This window comes from Nicotiana tomentosiformis, chromosome 10 (genome assembly GCF_000390325.3).
Source record: "Nicotiana tomentosiformis chromosome 10, ASM39032v3, whole genome shotgun sequence".
In the NCBI taxonomy this organism is placed as follows: Eukaryota; Viridiplantae; Streptophyta; class Magnoliopsida; order Solanales; family Solanaceae; genus Nicotiana; species Nicotiana tomentosiformis.
In genome coordinates, this window is record NC_090821.1 from 16,475,550 (window position 1) to 16,488,713 (window position 13,164).

At 42.2% G+C, this 13,164-nt stretch overlaps 1 long non-coding RNA gene across 1 annotated transcript; it reads left to right on the forward strand.

Moving 5' to 3' along the window:
- The first annotated feature begins 1,108 nt into the window (after window positions 1-1,108).
- LOC138899642 (uncharacterized) lies at window positions 1,109-12,450 on the forward strand. The gene is made up of 3 exons (XR_011411388.1): window positions 1,109-1,209; window positions 1,750-1,802; window positions 12,233-12,450. It is a non-coding gene; the product is annotated as an uncharacterized lncRNA (long non-coding RNA).
- Window positions 12,451-13,164: the final 714 nt, after the last annotated feature.

Below are 13,164 nucleotides of genomic sequence, written 5' to 3' on the forward strand. Positions count from 1 at the left end.
TCACGTTCTTGTGTCATGTCGTCTCCAGAGAAGGAATTGAGGTTGATCCTTAGAAGATTGCAGTTGCGAAGAAATGGCCCAGACCTACTACCCCAACAGAGATTCGTAGTTTATTGGGCTTAGCAGGATATTACAGGAAGTTTGTGGAGGGGTTCTCTGCTCTTGCCTCCCCATTGACTAAATTGTGAACGCGGTTAAGTTCCAATGCTCAGATGCTTGTGAAAGAAGCTTCCAAGAGTTGAAATCAAGATTGACTATGACACCGGTATTGACCCTATCAGAGGGTACATATGGGTTTGTGGTATATTGTGATGCTTCAAGAATTAGACTTGGGTGTGTATTAATGCAACATGGAAAAATGATAGTATTTATTTGTTACACCCTATATTTTCGTACATAAAAATGCATCGTAAGCAAACTAATGTAGGACCAAAAATGAGATAATATTTAAAAGTATATAAATTAATTTAATCATGTTACCTCTGAGGTTACAAATATTGAAGATCATAAACAACAAGTACAAAGAGGGTTGGACGGTTCAGAAGATAAAGCAATTGAAGAAAATAATGTTTCGTCGAAAGTCGACAAGTTGGGAATGTTATAACATATACCTTTGGGGTGAGACTAGGGTGCTTAACATGATAAGGAGATTATGTTATGATTTATATTAGTCGTATGACATCCGTGTGTTATGTTTTGAAGTCAAGAGAGTTGTGGAACAAAAGTCGATGAAAGTCATCACAAGTTACATTCATAAGTTTTACTGAAACTTTAGGTCAAATGTAACTGCGATTTTCTCCCAATATACTTAGAGTTATGGGGTGTTCCACCTATCAAATTAAAGATCTATGAGTCTATTTTCCAACGCATTAAACCGTTTGTCAATCGACATTGGAGTAGAAAGATATGGGCATTTGTGCGATACTGCGCAAGCTGCTAGGTGACAAGTAGGTGTGTCACCTACTTGCTTAAATGAGAGCCCAAAAAATGGGCCATTTCGGGTCGTCCAAAGAGGCCTTTTAAGGGCCTATTTTCTTCATATATTAGACTTAAAATAGAGCATAATAACCAGACATAAGCTCTGCAAAGAATCCTCCCAAAAATTTTCCACAAACCCTAATTGATTTTCTCTCCCTTTCAAGTTCCAATTGGAGGTAAAACCTAGAGTTTGAAGAACCAAGATAAGAGCTGAGTTATCCAACAAATAAGGTGAGTTTACTTCTCTCTTTCATCCAATTTTTCTTCTGTAAATTCATGGTAAGTCGTTCTATACTTGTAAGAACTCACGGGACGGTGATCGGAAGCCGTGAGTTCGAGTTATTCACTTGTAGCGGACTGTTTTGTGGACTGTTTTGTGTTGCTGTTGGGCTGCGTGTTTTACTACTATTTTGTGGAGTTTTGGAGGAGGAAGGGGGTTTATAAACACCATATAAATGTAGGGTGGTTGGCTGGTCGTTCGTCATAACATTTTCGGGTCGTTTGACACTACTACGGTGGTCGTTTTGTGTACGAAGAGATTGGGGTGTGTTGGGCTGTTTTGTAGTATTTGATGGTGTATATAGGGCTGAAAAATGATGTATATATGTTGTTATTGTTCTGTTCTTGTATTGTTGGTGTTATCTTGAATTTGGAGGAAGTAAGGATTATAGGGGAGATACTGCCCGTTTTAATACAAAATAAGTTTGTCGTTCGTTGTGCGATAGTTGTACCTTTCGTAACTTAACGATAGTATTATTATCGTTCTTGTAGATTAAGGTGCAAAGAGGTGAGTTCAACTTGGTGATTGGAAAGATTGTGATAAGGTTTGTTAAGGCTAAGCCTTCCTTCATTTTGGCATGATCTCGTAGCTACATGTGTTAGTAATGAGACAAAAGAGAAGTTCATATTCATGAATTTATTCACACTATTCTAGTCTCATAAGTTACAATATTATTCCTTATCGAGACTCTATATTCAATTTTAGTATTGTCTTCTTCCAGTCAAGAGAACAGCAAGCCTATATATACAGTATTACAGTATTTTCATTACCATCGAGCTATAATCGATGGGCAGGCCCCTATTGGGCAACCTCTGATCAGATGGAAAGTTATATACCGAGCCTACTGTGGCCGAGCGCCTATGAGCGAGCCCAGCATGGTCGAGATACATAGCCTAGTATGGCCGAGCGCCTATGAGCGAGCCTACTATGGCAGAGCAGTTATATATACCGAGCCTTATAAGGCCGTATAATTATTTTACTTACTATATTGAAGGAGTTGAGTCAGTATCAGCAGGTAAGTATATCTCCAGATCATCTTTGACTCCCAGTTACTTCCAGTTATTATATTATCAGTTCAGTTTCGATTTTCAGTTATGTTATTGCCTTACATACTCGGTGCATGTTTTATTACTATTTTGTGGAGTTTTGGAGGAGGAAGGGGGTTTATAAACACCATATAAATGTAGGGTGGTTGGCTGGTCGTTCGTCATAACATTTTCGGGTCGTTTGACACTACTACGGTGGTCGTTTTGTGTACGAAGAGATTGGGGTGTGTTGGGCTGTTTTGTAGTATTTGATGGTGTATATAGGGCTGGAAAATGATGTATATATGTTGTTATTGTTCTGTTCTTGTATTGTTGGTGTTATCTTGAATTTGGAGGAAGTAAGGATTATAGGGGGGATGCTGCCCATTTTAATACAAAATAAGTTTGTCGTTCGTTGTGCGATAGTTGTACCTTTCGTAACTTAACGATAGTATTATTATCGTTCTTGTAGATTAAGGTGCAAAGAGGTGAGTTCAATTTGGTGATTGGAAAGATTGTGATAAGGTATGTTAAGGCTAAGCCTTCCTTCATTTTGGCATGATCTCGTAGCTACATGTGTTAGTAATGAGACAAAAAGAGAAGTTCATATTCATGAATTTATTCACACTATTCTAGTCTCATAAGTTACAATATTATTCCTTATCGAGACTCTATATTCAATTTTAGTATTGTCTTCTTCCAGTCAAGAGAACAGCAAGCCTATATATACAGTATTACAGTATTTTCATTACCATCGAGCTATAATCGATGGGCAGGCCCCTATTGGGCAACCTCTGATCAGATGGAAAGTTATATACCGAGCCTACTGTGGCCGAGCGCCTATGAGCGAGCCCAGCATGGTCGAGATACATAGCCTAGTATGGCTGAGCGCCTATGAGCGAGACTACTATGGCAGAGCAGTTATATATATCGAGCCTTATAAGGCCGTACAATTATTTTACTTACTATATTGAAGGAGTTGAGTCAGTATCAGCAGGTAAGTATATCTCTAGATCATCTTCGGAAGCCGTGAGTTCGAGTTATTCACTTGTAGCGGACTGTTTTGTGGACTGTTTTGTGTTGCTGTTGGGCTGCGTGTTTTATTACTATTTTGTGGAGTTTTGGAGGAGGAAGGGGGTTTATAAACACCATATAAATGTAGGGTGGTTGGCTGGTCGTTCGTCATAACATTTTCGGGTCGTTTGACACTACTACGGTGGTCGTTTTGTGTACGAAGAGATTGGGGTGTGTTGGGCTATTTTGTAGTATTTGATGGTGTATATAGGGCTGGAAAATGATGTATATATGTTGTTATTGTTCTGTTCTTGTATTGTTGGTGTTATCTTGAATTTGGAGGAAGTAAGGATTATAGGGGAGATGCTGCCCGTTTTAATACAAAATAAGCTTGTCGTTCGTTGTGCGATAGTTGTACCTTTCGTAACTTAACGATAGTATTATTATCGTTCTTGTAGATTAAGGTGCAAAGAGGTGAGTTCAATTTGGTGATTGGAAAGATTGTGATAAGGTATGTTAAGGCTAAGCCTTCCTTCATTTTGGCATGATCTCGTAGCTACATGTGTTAGTAATGAGACAAAAAGAGAAGTTCATATTCATGAATTTATTCACACTATTCTAGTCTCATAAGTTACAATATTATTCCTTATCGAGACTCTATATTCAATTTTAGTATTGTCTTCTTCCAGTCAAGAGAACAGCAAGCCTATATATACAGTATTACAGTATTTTCATTACCATCGAGCTATAATCGATGGGCAGGCCCCTATTGGGCAACCTCTGATCAGATGGAAAGTTATATACCGAGCCTACTGTGGCCGAGCGCCTATGAGCGAGCCCAGCATGGTCGAGATACATAGCCTAGTATGGCCGAGCGCTTATGAGCGAGCCTACTATGGCAGAGCAGTTATATATATACCGAGCCTTATAAGGCCGTACAATTATTTTACTTACTATATTGAAGGAGTTGAGTCAGTATCAGCAGGTAAGTATATCTCCAGATCATCTTTGACTCCCAGTTACTTCCAGTTATTATATTATCAGTTCAGTTTCGATTTTCAGTTATGTTATTGCCTTACATACTCGGTACATTATTTCGTACTGACGTCCCTTTTCCGGGGATGCTGCATTTCATGCATGCAGGTTCAGATAGACAGACGAGTAGATCTCCTCATTAGGTGTTTCCCGAGTTCAGCCTGATCGGTAAGCTCCACGTCTTTCGGAGTTGCCAGGTCTAGAGTGTTGTGTACATCTTATGTATATCTGTATATATGTTATGGGTAGGTCGGGGCCCTGTTCCGATCATAGTACATCTATCAGTAGAGGCTCGTAGACATATCCTGTTGGTTAGTGCAGTATGTTGGGTTTGTAGGCCTGGTATGTATAATTTGGTGGTTTGTCAGCTGTAGTAGCTATGACGGCCTTTTCAGCCTAGCTTTATATTGATGTTTAGTTAGCGCTAGTTTCCATTCAGTTTTATATTTTGCTTCGCAAATTGTCTTGCAAGGTGGCCCCATGGCCAAAGTATGACATTATGTGTTCAGAGTCCCTTAGTCGCAATTTGGTACGCCAGGTTAGGTGAGGCACCGGGTGCTTGTCTCGCTCCTAGGTTCGGGGCGTGACAAACTTGGTATCAGAGCAGTTCTATCCTAGGGAGTCTACAAGCCGTGTCTAGTAGAGTCTTGTTTATAGATGTGTTGTGCACCACATTATATAAGCAGGGCACTACAGGGCATTTAGGAGTTGATTACCCTTCTTTGAAATCTAAATCGTGCTATAGAACTAAGTTATAGGAAATTTGAATTAAACTTATGTGTTGGTGTTTGCATGCACAGATGACGGTGACTAGGAAGACTACGGCTAGCCAGAGGAGAGATACAGCAGTAGGTGAGGGGACCAGCAGGGTACCCCCAGTAGATGGGGCCCAGTCTGAGGCTCAAGGCGAGACCCCTACTCAGCCATTACCGGCTCCTCCACCAACTACGGAGATTCCTAGGGAAACCGCACATCCAGTTCCCCCTCCACTTCCATCAGATCAGGACTTAAGGAGTGCGGTGCATTTGTTGACACAGTTGGTAGCTACCCAGCAACAGGCTAGGGCATCAGCTAGTGCAGGAACTTCTGAGGGGTCTGGGAGTTCAAGGGTCCGAGAGTTTATTGCTTTGAGTCCCCCAGAGTTCACGGGGACAGATCAGAGGGAGGACCCGCAGGATTTCATAGATCAGCTTCACAGGATCTTTCGTGTTATGCATGCCACGGAGAAAGAGGCAGTTGAGCTAGCAGCTTTTCGACTCCGAGATATAGCCATCCTTTGGTATGAGGGATGGGAGAGGTCCAGGGGACGTGATGCACCTCCAGCTATTTGGGAGAATTTTTCAGATGCCTTCCTTGACCAGTACTTACCACGGGAGATCCGACAGGCTCGAGTCGATCAGTTTCTAGCCCTCAAGCAGGGTAATATGAGTGTTCGAGAGTATAGTCTCCGTTTTGACTCATTGGCCAGATATGCACCATCCATAGTTGCTACTATGTGGGACAGGATTCACAGGTTTATAGCAGGGTTAGCCCCAGAGTTAACCGAGGCATGTGCCACTGCTGCATTGCAGGATAGTATGGATATCTCCTGGATTCAGGCATTCGCCCAGAATATAGAAAGGGGTAGGCATCGGCAGCAGGGTACAGAGAGGGCTGAGCAAAGGCAACGTAAGAGGATGAGATTTCCCAGGTCTCAGGAGAAATATCAGGGTAGTTATAGGACCCAGTACTTCGGACGGCCACCTAGGCCTCCGCCACCTCAGTTACAGGGTTACAGGTATGACCGCTATAATCAGTCAGGACCAGGTGAGAGCTCACGGGCATCGGGTTTGTAGCGACAGCGAGGATCTGCGCAGACATGGTCATTTCCTCCACGGTGTGAAATCTGTGGTAGAGGACACTTGGGCCAATGCCGAGTAGGTTCTGATGCTTGTTATACATGTGGGCGTCCAGGGCATATGATGCGAGATTGCCCAAATAGAGATTCGAGGAGAATGGCACAACCAGCGAGTTCAGCAACAGGATCATCTATGTCCGTGCATCCTTCAGGGCGCGAGTCTCAGTCTTCGGCTGGTAGAGGTCGGGGCAGAGGTAGAGGTTCCAGTTCAAGTGGTAATCAGAACCGTATCTATGCTTTAGCGGGTCGACAGGACCAGGAGTCTTCACCAGACGTTGTGACAGGTATATTAACCATTTGCTCTCACGATGCTTATGCTTTGATAGACCCAGGATCTACTTTATCGTATATTACCCCATTTGTCGCGAGGAAGTTTGGTATAGTGCCTGAAATACTAAGTGATCCTTTTGCGGTATCTACACCGGTCGGAGAATCGATTATTGCTAGACGGGTTTACCGAGGTTGTACGGTGACAATTTGTAGTCGTCAGACCTCAGCTGACCTAGTTGAGCTAGAGATGATGGATTTTGATGCTATCATGGGCATGGACTGGTTGGCAGCTTGCTATGCCACAGTTGATTGCCGAGCAAAGGCAGCCAGATTTCATTTTCCGGGTGAGCCAGTCCTTGAATGGGTAGGTAATACACCAACACCCAGAGGTAGGTTTATTTCCTATCTGAAGGCGAGGAAAATGATCGCAAAAGGGTGCATTTATCATATTGTGCGAGTTAGAGATGCAGATGCTGAGATACCTACACTTCAGTCTATTCCCGTAGTCAAAGAGTATGCAGATGTGTTTCCAGATGAGCTTCCAGGTATTCCTCCAGAGCGAGAGATTGATTTTAGCATCGATTTGCTTCCAGGAACTCAACCAATATCCGTCCCTCCGTATAGAATGGCACCTGGCGAATTGAAGGAGTTGAAGGAGCAGTTAAAAGATTTGCTGGAGAAAGGTTACATCAGGCCCAGTACCTCACCTTGGGGTGCACCAGTACTATTTGTGCGGAAGAAAGACGGCTCGCTGAGGATGTGTATCGATTATAGGCAGCTGAACAAGGTAACTATTAAGAATAAGTATCCACTTCCAAGGATCGATGACTTGTTTGATCAGTTGCAGGGGGCTAGATGCTTTTCAAAGATAGATTTGAGGTCGGGGTACCACCAAGTCAGAGTTCGGGAAAAAGATATTCCGAAGACAGCCTTCAGGACCCGATATGGCCACTTCGAGTTCCTTGTCATGTCCTTCGGGTTGACTAATGCACCCGCTGTATTTATGGACTTGATGAATAGCCTATTCCGACCATTTTTAGATCTGTTCGTGATAGTATTTATTGATAATATTCTGGTTTATTCCCGTTCAGAGGATGAGCATGCGGACCACCTGCGAGCGGTACTCTAAACCCTCCGTGATCGTAAGTTGTATGCTAAGTTTTCTAAATGTGAGTTCTGGTTGAAGTCTGTAGCATTCTTGGGGCATATTGTATCAGATGAAGGGATAAAAGTGGACACTCAGAAGATTGAGGCCGTGAAATCTTGGCCTAGACCTACCACTCCGACAGAGGTTTGTAGCTTTCTAGGCTTAGCAGGATACTATCGAAGGTTCGTAGAGGGTTTTTCTTCCCTTTCGGCACCATTGAACGAAGTTGACACAGAAAGAAACTAAGTTTCAATGGACAGAGGCTTGCGAGCGGAGTTTCCAAGAGCTTAAGAACAGGTTGACCTCAGCTCCAGTTCTAACACTTCCAGAGGGTCTAGAGGGTTATGCCGTGTATTGTGATGCATCAGGTGTCGGGTTAGGATGTGTCCTGATGCAACATGGGAAGGTAATTGCGTATGCTTCAAGGCAGTTGAGGAAGCACGAGAGGAATTATCCGACCCACGACCTCGAGTTAGCTGCGGTTGTCCATGCACTTAAGATATGGCGGCATTATTTATATGGTGTTCATGTTGATGTATTTACTGATCATAAAAGCCTACATCTTCAAGCAGAAAGAGTTGAATTTACGACAGAGGCGATGGCTTGAGTTATTGAAAGATTACGATGTTAACATTCTCTACCATCCAGGGAAAGCTAATATTGTAGCAGATGCCTTAAGTCGCCGATCTATGGGTAGCTTAGCACATGTAGAGCCCGAGAAAAGACAATTAGCTAGAGAAATTCATCAATTGGCTTCGTTGGGGGTTCGGTTAGTAGATTCTGAGGATGGTGGAGTTGTACTCCAAAACACTGCAAAATCATCCCTCATAGCTGAAGTCAAGGAAAGGCAGTACGAGGACCCAGAGTTGGTCGAGTTGAGAGAGCGAGTTCCGCAGCAGAAGAAGCCATTGTTAGAGCTCAAGGGAGATGGGGTTCTCAGATACAGGGGTCGTTTGTGTGTTCCAGATGTAGCAGGGCTACGAGACAGGATTATGTCAGAGGCACATTATTCATGGTATTCCATCCATCCTGGATCGACGAAGATGTATCATGACATTAAGGATGTGTACTGGTGGAATGATATGAAGAAGAACATTGCTGAGTTTGTCGCCCAATGTACTAGTTGCCAGCAAGTGAAGGTAGAGCACCAGAAGCCCGGAGGGCTAATGCAGACTATAGAGATCCCGACATGGAAATGGGAGGCGATAAACATGGACTTTATCATGGGTTTACCTCATTCTAATCGTAAGTTCGATTCCATATGAGTGATAGTCGATAGGCTCACAAAATCAGCTCACTTCCTACCGGTCAGATCTACATATACAATAGAAGATTATGCAAAGTTATATATTAAGGAGATAGTGCGGCTACACGGAGTACCGGTTTCTATTATATCTGACCGTGGGGCTCAGTTTACAGCACATTTTTGGAGGTCATTTCAGAGAGGTCTAGGGACTCAGGTGAATCTCAGCACAACTTTTCATCCACAGACTGATGGACAAGCCGAGCGCACAATTCAGACGCTCGAGGATATGTTACGAGTATGTGTGTTGGATTTTAAAAGAAGTTGGGATGAACATCTACCTCTTATCGAGTTTGCATATAATAACAGTTACCACTCCAGTATCCAGATGGCTCTGTACGAGGCTTTGTATGGGCGTAAGTGCATATCTCCTATAGGGTGGTTTGATGTTGGAGAATCTGGGTTACATGGGCCAGACCTGGTTCAGCAAGCCATAGAGAAAGTAAAGCTTATCCGGGAGCTACTGTTGACAGCTCAGAGTCGTCAGAAGTCATATTCTGACGTGCAGCGACGAGACTTAGAGTTCAAGATTAATGACTGGGTATTCTTAAAGGTATCACCTATGAAGGGCGTGATGAGGTTTGGCAAGAAAGGCAAGCTTAGCCCACGGTATATTGGGCCTTATAGGATCATTCGGAGAGTGGGCCAAGTAGCTTATGAGTTAGAGTTGCCCTCAGAATTGGAGTCTGTCCATCCGGTTTTTCACGTATCTATGCTACGGAAGTGCATTGGCGATCCTACCCGAGTGGTGCCCACGGATGATGTACAGATTACAGAGGACTTGTCATACGAGGAAATTCCAGTTGCCATCCTAGACCGACAAATCCGCAATCTACGAAATAAGGAGGTAGCTTCCGTAAAGGTTTTATGGAGGAGCAAGAATGTAGAAGAGATGACGTGGGAATCGGAGGAAGAAATGAAGTCTAAATACCCCCACCTATTTCAAACTGAAGATATGGCTCGAGATGGGATGCTACAACACAGCCCTATTCAGGCTAGCAGGTCAGCAGGTAAGCTTTTATTTTTCACTTTTAGTATTTATGATTTACGGTTGGTGAGGCAAAGTGTTGCTATTTATAAACATTGGCCATGCGTGGCATGCATAGTATGTTTTCTGGCTACGTACAGGTTGGTTTTAACCTAGTGTACGAAGGATACTCTGGCAAAAGTTTCCAAAGTCTCTAAGAGTAAACATTCGAGGACGAATGTTTCCAAGGGGGAATGATGTTACACCCTATATTTTCGTACATAAAAATGCATCGTAAGCAAACTAATGTAGGACCAAAAATGAGATAATATTTAAAAGTATATAAATTAATTTAATCATGTTACCTCTGAGGTTACAAATATTGAAGATCATGAACAACAAGTACAAAGAGGGTTGGACGGTTCAGAAGATAAAGCAATTGAAGAAAATAATGTTTCGGCGAAAGTCGACAAGTTGGGAATGTTATAACATATACCTTTGGGGTGAGACTAGGGTGCTTAACATGATAAGGAGATTATGTTATGATTTATATTAGTTGTATGACATCCGTGTGTTATGTTTTGAAGTCAAGAGAGTTGTGGAACAAAAGTCGATGAAAGTCATCACAAGTTACATTCATAAGTTTTACTGAAACTTTGGGTCAAATGTAACTGCGATTTTCTCCCAATATACTTAGAGTTATGGGGTGTTCCACCCATCAAATTAAAGATCTATGAGTCTATTTTCCAACGCATTAAACCGTTTGTCAATACGACATTGGAGTAGAAAGATATGGGCATTTGTGCGATACTGCGCAAGCTGCTAGGTGACAAGTAGGTGTGTCACCTACTTGCTTAAATGAAAGCCCAAAAAATGGGCCATTTCGGGTCGTCCAAAGAGGCCTTTTAAGGGCCTATTTTCTTCATATATTAGACTTAAAATAGAGCATAATAACCAGACATAAGCTCTGCAAAGAATCCTCCCAAAAATTTCCCACAAACCCTAATTGATTTTCTCTCCCTTTCAAGTTCCAATTGGAGGTAAAACCTAGAGTTTGAAGAACCAAGATAAGAGCTGAGTTATCCAACAAATAAGGTGAGTTTACTGCTCTCTTTCATCCAATTTTTCTTCTGTAAATTCATGGTAAGTCGTTCTATACTTGTAAGAACTCACGGGACGGTGATCGGAAGCCGTGAGTTCGAGTTATTCACTTGTAGCGGACTGTTTTGTGGACTATTTTGTGTTGCTGTTGGGCTGCGTGTTTTACTACTATTTTGTGGAGTTTTGGAGGAGGAAGGGGTTTATAAACACCATATAAATGTAGGGTGGTTGGCTGGTCGTTCATCATAACATTTTCGGGTCGTTTGACACTACTACGGTGGTCGTTTTGTGTACGAAGAGATTGGGGTGTGTTGGGCTGTTTTGTAGTATTTGATGGTGTATATAGGGCTGGAAAATGATGTATATATGTTGTTATTGTTCTGTTCTTGTATTGTTGGTGTTATCTTGAATTTGGAGGAAGTAAGGATTATAGGGGAGATGCTGCCCGTTTTAATACAAAATAAGTTTGTCGTTCGTTGTGCGATAGTTGTACCTTTCGTAACTTAACGATAGTATTATTATCGTTCTTGTAGATTAAGGTGCAAAGAGGTGAGTTCAACTTGGTGATTGGAAAGATTGTGATAAGGTATGTTAAGGCTAAGCCTTCCTTCATTTTGGCATGATCTCGTAGCTACATGTGTTAGTAATGAGACAAAAGAGAAGTTCATATTCATGAATTTATTCACACTATTCTAGTCTCATAAGTTACAATATTATTCCTTATCGAGACTCTATATTCAATTTTAGTATTGTCTTCTTCCAGTCAAGAGAACAGCAAGCCTATATATACAGTATTACAGTATTTTCATTACCATCGAGCTATAATCGATGGGCAGGCCCCTATTGGGCAACCTCTGATCAGATGGAAAGTTATATACCGAGCCTACTGTGGCCGAGCGCCTATGAGTGAGCCCAGCATGGTCGAGATACATAGCCTAGTATGGCCGAGTGCCTATGAGCGAGCCTACTATGGCAGAGCAGTTATATATACCGAGCCTTATAAGGCCGTATAATTATTTTACTTACTATATTGAAGGAGTTGAGTCAGTATCAGCAGGTAAGTATATCTCCAGATCATCTTTGACTCCCAGTTACTTCCAGTTATTATATTATCAGTTCAGTTTCGATTTTCAGTTATGTTATTGCCTTACATACTCGGTACATTATTTCGTACTGACGTCCCTTTTCCGGGGACGCTGCATTTCATGCATGCAGGTTCAGATAGACAGACGAGTAGATCTCCTCAGTAGGTGTTTCCCGAGTTCAGCCTGATCGGTAAGCTCCACGCCTTTCGGAGTTGCCAGGTCTAGAGTGTTGTGTACATCTTATGTATATCTGTATATATGTTATGGGTAGGTCGGGGCCCTGTTCCGATCATAGTACATCTATCAGTAGAGGCTTGTAGACATATCCTGTTGGTTAGTGCAGTATGTTGGGTTTGTAGGCCTGGTATGTATATTTGATGGTTTTCCTTGTATATTTGCGAAGTTGAGAAGACCATGCCGGTCATTTCAAGGCAGTTCTACAGACCCTATATCATCACAAGTTGTATGTGAAGTTTTCGAAATGTGAATTTTGGCTTGAATCTGTCACGTTCTTGGGTCATGTCGTCTCCAGAGAAGGAATTAAGGTTGATCCTCAGAAGATTGCAGTTGTGAAGAATTGGCCTAGACCTACTACCCCAACATAGATTCATAGTTTTTTGGGTTTAGCAGGCTATTACAAAAAGTTTGTGGAGGGGTTCTCTACTCTTGCCTCCCCGTTGACTAAATTAACGTAGAAGGTGGTTAAGTTCCAGTGGTCAGATGCTTGTGAAAGAAGCTTCCAAGAGTTGAAATCAAGATTGACTACGACACCGGTATTGACCCTATCAAAGGGTACATATGGGTTTGTGGTATATTGTGATGCTTCAAGAATTAGACTTGGGTGTGTATTAATGCAACATACTAAGGTGATAGCTTATGCTTCTAGGCAACTCAAGAATCATGAAAAGAACTATCCAACACATGACTTAGAGTTTGCAGCGGTGGTCTTTGCGTTGAAGATTTGGCGTCATTATTTGTATGGGGTCCATGTGGATATATTCACGGACCATAAGAGTCTTCAATATATTTTCAAATAGAAGGAATTGAATTTGAGGAAGAGAA